A 5,920-nucleotide genomic window follows, 5' to 3' on the forward strand; every position below is an offset into this window, starting at 1 on the left:
TCACATTGTGGCAAAGACACCTTCAAGAGTAACATAAGTGGGTAAAGTCAGGGCCAAGCTGGGCCATTTCCTCATCCAATCTCTCTGAGGTGTGTGGGCAGAACCAAGTCTCAGCTCTTCACAGGACACTTCTGTTTTGTTTTTTAAGCCTAAAGGACAGTAGTCTGTCTCCATTCTTGTTCTTAGGGATTTTTTCATCGTCGGATAAAAGGATATGTACATTCGGGCAATCCTCTTGAGATACAATATTTCAGTTGCATCCATGTGACGATGGCAGCGCCCCTCAGAGGGAGGGAGCCGACAGAAGGGGAGCAGGGAATTCTGAAAACCAAAGCGATGACAGAGATGCTAAGCCTTTCCTTCATGTGTCTGACACCCCTCCTCAGGCGGCCTGCAGGCCGGGAGTCTGCTGGACCTTTACCACTTGATGTCCTGGCAGGCTGCCCTGGGCTCTGCTAGGCGGTGTGCAGGGCCGCCTGGGCCCTGGAGGAGTCGACCCTCCCCACCCCCGCAGCCACTCCTGGTACAGCTCCTGCACATGGGCGCTGGTCTCCGGGGGCCACACTGGGATGGCAGCGTAGATGCCTTCCATCAGCCGCAGCAGTGCCCTGTCCACACGCCCGTCCTCACCTGGGCCTGGCCCCTGCCACTTAGGCATCCCCAGCGCAGGCCAGGACCTCCACAAAGTGGCAGGGGAACTTGCCCCTCTACAGCTTCAGGACCACTTCTGGGTGTTCCGAAAGCCGTAAGCAGCCTCAAAGCATAGCAGAGCCTCTCCGGACCTTTCAAGGGTGACCTCCTGGCAATCTTTGTTCCTCAGGGTGCGGTAGGTGAGCACCCCCATGTCCTCGTTGAACAGCTCCTTGGCCACGTGCCTGAAGATGTGCGCCAGGGACCCGTCGGAGCCGGCACCCTCGTGGAGCCTCACCTCCTCCTCCTTCATGTCTCCAGACAGAATGTCCACAGCGGTGTCATTCGAGGCAAGGTCACTTTGCTCCATAATCTGGACAATTTCACCTGAGGTTAACACGCAGTCAGCACCCTGGGAACTATGCAAAGCTGTGGGAACATCTTCTCGAAGGGCCTCCAGTTTCTTGTCATAACACGGGGCCACAATGACGTGGCAAATCTTGTCTGGGGACAGGTTCTTCTGTCTGGCAAAGTAATCCTTCACCAGAGAGCCCATGATCTGCTGGGGAGAGACTTGGCCATGCAGAGGTGGGGGGTGATGGGGTGACCCAGCATGTGCTCTGTATATTGGACCCAGCCGGGGCAGGCAGAAGTCAGCATGGGTAGCCGGGGCTCTTCCGCACGGTGCTGGCAGTACCGATGCACAAACTCCTTCTGACTCTCCAGGATGCTAAAGTCTGCGGCTATCTTCATGTCAAAGACAGTGCACCCCAAGGCTTTTGAGGAAGCCGCAGAACCTCTGGATGCATCAGTGACACTGAGGCTGAATTTAGCAGCAAAATAAGGCAGAGACTGAGGACACACGGACACTGCCAGCGCCGTGTGCTGTGAGGTATCACATTTCTTATTAAGGTTCAGAACACGGAAGATGTCCTTGGTGTTCTGTTGAGAACCTTGGACTCCTTCCTCTGCGGTCACACAACTGTCCCACGCCAGGCAGTCACTCAGAAATATCTTGGCATCGGCCAACTTATGGAATTCTCCCTTCTCTCCGTTCTCCTGAGCCGGACTCCGGACGTTGACTGCGGCATTGTCTTGGTCATCGGTTTATGTTTTCTTACTACATTCCTTCCGTGTGCAGTGATCACACTGCATCTGGAGCGGGGCGGGCAGGGGCCGGCTCGAGTGACCTGGAGGAAGCACGGGGAGAGCAGTCACCACTGGTCGCCCTTGGCGCTGCTGGTGGTATCCTTCCTTCCTGTGGAGCGTCTAGGGAGGGGAAGCGGCCGCAGTGCCGAGGCCGAGTTCCAGGAGGCCGGCGTGCTGTTGGGATCGTGCCCACGGCGCTGGTCCGTTGGTGCCTGGCCTGTCCTCAGGAGACTGAACCTGCAGGCCTACTGAGGGAGGGAGTGGCCGCCACCGGGCTGGTGGGCCTCCTGCCTCCTGAACGGGTAGGTCAGGACCAGCGCTCTTCCTGTGGGAGTGCACTGACCACCAGGGGTCAGCTCCTGCATTGAGCGTCTGCCCCCTGGTGGTCAGTGCACTTCATAGCGACTGGTCTACGGGTCGTTCTGGTCTTTAACCTTTTGCACTCGGATGTCGAGTGTGACTCGGCACGGTTAGCATCGGTAGCAGCTCTTTTTATACTCTTTGAGTGTATCAATAATTTGAAATATAAAAAAATCCAAATAAATAAGTTTGTATGAAAAGAAACTCCAGTTTTTTATTCCACTGCCACGCTTTGTAAAATCTGGGGTATTTAAAAAATTAAATCCCGAGTAGAATAAAGGAATCGAGAAAAAAGCAAGCGAGTGCAAAGGGTTAAGGTCACTGATATATATATATATATATTACTTTACTGATGAGAAATTGAAAGCACAAAGAGGTTAGAAAAATTGCCTAAGATTACAGAGACCATGGTAAAAGATCAGAATTCTGCCTCCTAGCTTTCGCAATTTTATTGCTAGCTTGAAGCATTCACCAGAAAAACATCTCAATGAGAGAATATTGGCCTACATTTTTGTCTATTCTTTTTAATTAAAGATTAAGAAAAATTCATATTCTGATTTCTAAGAGTGTGTGCGTGTGCATTTGAGAGAAAGTAGAACCTTAACTAAAAACACCATCATCATTATACTCTATACTAACTAGTAATCCTAAAAATATTTTTGTTTTGTGACCTTTTAGGAGAAATTGTCATGAAAAATGACAAGTGAGGCAGTCTTACACAGCATTAACCTTACTAACTTAGAAGGACCATGTGTCTATAAAAATTGCACATAACAAATAGCCAAGACAGCAAGAACTCTTCCCTGAATCCATGTGTTGCCATGGAAATAGATAACCAAAAATGATGCAGTGATTTCTTATCTCTAGAAACAATTCTCACATAAAAGGAACACAAGTACAAAGACATATAAATGGATGAGAATATTTGCTTATTAAATTATGTTGGTTCACAGAGATTAAACCCATGGTAAACGCTTTGAGTTTGCCATTTTTTTGAGACCAGTTTATCTTTTCAGTTAATGAAAAAGTGGCAAAGAAATAGCAAAGATCTTATGATTAATGATTACATTCATAAATAAGAGATGGGTGCCATACTAAGAAGTCTCATGAAACATGGCTCTGCCTCCCGCAACTCACTCAATGTTTTGGGAATTTTTATGCCCGTTAAAAATATTACTTCAGGAGGGCATTATATTAGTAACACCCATTTGTTTTAGGACAATTATAAAACACCTAAAAGAAAAAAGAAAAATCACTAATGCTACCATTCAGTAGTAGCTGTTGTTATGATGCTGGTATAATTCTTTCCAGATAATTACATCCATATATTAAACAATGAACTAGACATGTGCTAGTGTGTGTTTACAAGATTGGAATCACACTATCTATCCTATTTTCCCAGACTCTTTTAAACTTGTTCAGTGTCATATGCTTAGTCAGTGCTTCATTGTCTGGCTAAGAATAGCTGTCTGTTTCTCAAAGAAAGGTTGTGCCTAGAATTTCTTCCAAGAAAACACACACACACACACACACACACACACACACACACACACACACAATGGGATGGGTATCAGAACACTGTTCCCCTGAATTAGTTGTGGTTATTTCCTGGCTATACCCACAAACATTTGTGGAAATCCCCAGTAGAGCACATGGTTAAAAGGCAGGCCCAGTTTTAATCTAGGAAAATGTACAGAAAACTGTGGGTGTGACTTAGATCTAGTTAAAATAATATGGCATGAGTGTCATTAACAAAATTATTGTAATCTAAAAAAAAAAAAGCCCTAACTTTTCTCTCCTTTATTTCAAGAAGGTATGCTAAAATAATCAGAGGAGAATGAAATCTGAACCTTCATGAGGCAGCTAAATGTAGAAAAGAGCATGGATTTGGGTTCAGGCAGACCCAGATTTCAATGACGACTCTGCCATTTGATATCAATAAGACCTTGAGCCTTACTTTCCTCTTTTAAAAAATGGAGATGTAAATACTTTCTTAGAAGGTTGTCAGGAGAATTAAATGAGTCCCTGAATGTAAAGCTATGTTTAGAGTGCCTGGCTCAAACTGGGTACTCCCCCTGACAGCTGCTATTATTAATATTACTGATTTTTGAAAGAATTAACCCGAGGGTTCCATCTCACGCCCAGGTGCCATCCTATGAATTTGCAGCATCCGTTCACTGTAATGGTCACTCCACTTGCTGTTTTGGAGCTGATGAAAACAGATGCTATTAATGCATGTTAGATTCTGTGACCTGTCACTAAGACAATCACAGAAGAGGGCAGTTAAGAGCACTGGGTACAACAGTTATTGAAGCACACTGGATATGATGCAATTTATGAAATGCCAGGGGTACAATCTATCTGTGAAGGAAAAATGATTTATATTCCTCATGGAATGAGGCATTTCACTAAGATACAAAATTGGACATGAATGCTTTGAATACAGAAAACAGTGCCAAGCACTCTTTCTCCATCAGGACTAATGTGCTCAGGCCGCCGCTGCTGCGGCTGGCGGTGTAACATCCCCAAGAGGTTCCACCAAGAATGGGTCGGCAAATGCAACTGCCTGTCCATTTCAAATCTTGTGTTTCGCCCTTGAGAAAAGGACCGTTCATTCTTGTTTTTCAGTTTAAAATGAATATCCCTCCTGATTGACTTTGTGTTCAATGTTTTCCCTAAATAGCAAATGCTTTTTAGGGCATTTAATATTTCTTACTTTCTTTATGGTCAACCAGACTTGCATATCTAGGGGTGCTTTCCTCATGGATCATAGCTGTCTTATTTGTGCAGCCAACCCTAGGCTAGCACTCATTACTCATTGCTTTTTAGCTGAAAGGGTGATTTAGTTTATTGCCCATACTTCTGAGATTTAAACGTGAATGTTAAAAGAATCATGTATCCAGAGAAAAAGAGTCAGGAGAATGTTTTTGGCATCAGGCTCAGCACTATGTGCATTGCATCCGTCTGATGTCATTTGTAATGTTAGCTGAGAAATCCCAGCTCCTGCTTGCACATAGCAACTAAGCTGACATGATTTACTCCTTCTTGGACAGGCTAGAAATTGTCCCACAGGATTAAATTTTTCCTCAGAAATCAGCCCCTACTATATTACCGATGCTACATTAGCAATTCTAACTCATAAGCTGAAGGTTCATTGGTCATTCCATACTTCCTATGTGAGTCATGGTCAATAAATGTTGGGAAAGAAATAGTTTCTGTTTTTAAGAGTTTCTGAGTGCTTTTATTTATTTTTTATTTTTTAAATCCTTACTCGAGGATATGTTTTTATTGATTTTAGAGAGAGGGGTAGGAAGAGGGAGAGAGAGAGAGAAAGAGAGAGAGAGAGAGAGAGAGAGAGAGAAGCATTGAAGTGAAAGAGAAACAGTGATTGGTTGCCTCCCGCACATGCCACAGGGATCGAACCCATAACCTAGGTATGTGCCCTGACTGGGAATCTAACTGGCAGCCTTTTGGTGTGTGGGACAACGCTCCAACAAACTGAGCCACCTGGCCAGGGCCTGACTGCTTTTATAAGTTAATTTCATTACATAGTTGAGAAACAACTCTAAAGCTATAAATAAAATCATAAGAGAATAGAACAATCCTTAAACCTCCAGATATGTGATAAAGATTTTTAAAACAGGTTTTTAAAATCCTGAGATGAACATTCCCTGAAAATCTGACCCAGTGACCAGCAATTGAACTCAAATCCCTCCAATATTAGTGTAATTTCCTTCGTTCTTTCTCTTATTGGTCACTGGGAAGTGCCTAATTCCCGCTG

The 5,920-nt window shown here is 44.7% G+C and overlaps 1 pseudogene across 1 annotated transcript; it reads right to left on the minus strand.

Moving 5' to 3' along the window:
- Positions 1-340: 340 nt before the first annotated feature.
- Positions 341-1,785, minus strand: LOC307115345 (nuclear prelamin A recognition factor-like; annotated as a pseudogene). The gene has a single exon. The product of its transcript is annotated as a nuclear prelamin A recognition factor-like (transcript).
- Positions 1,786-5,920: the final 4,135 nt, after the last annotated feature.

The sequence above is a fragment of the Cnephaeus nilssonii genome (genome assembly GCF_951640355.1).
Source record: "Cnephaeus nilssonii genome assembly, chromosome: 2".
NCBI classification, from domain to species: Eukaryota; Metazoa; Chordata; class Mammalia; order Chiroptera; family Vespertilionidae; genus Cnephaeus; species Cnephaeus nilssonii.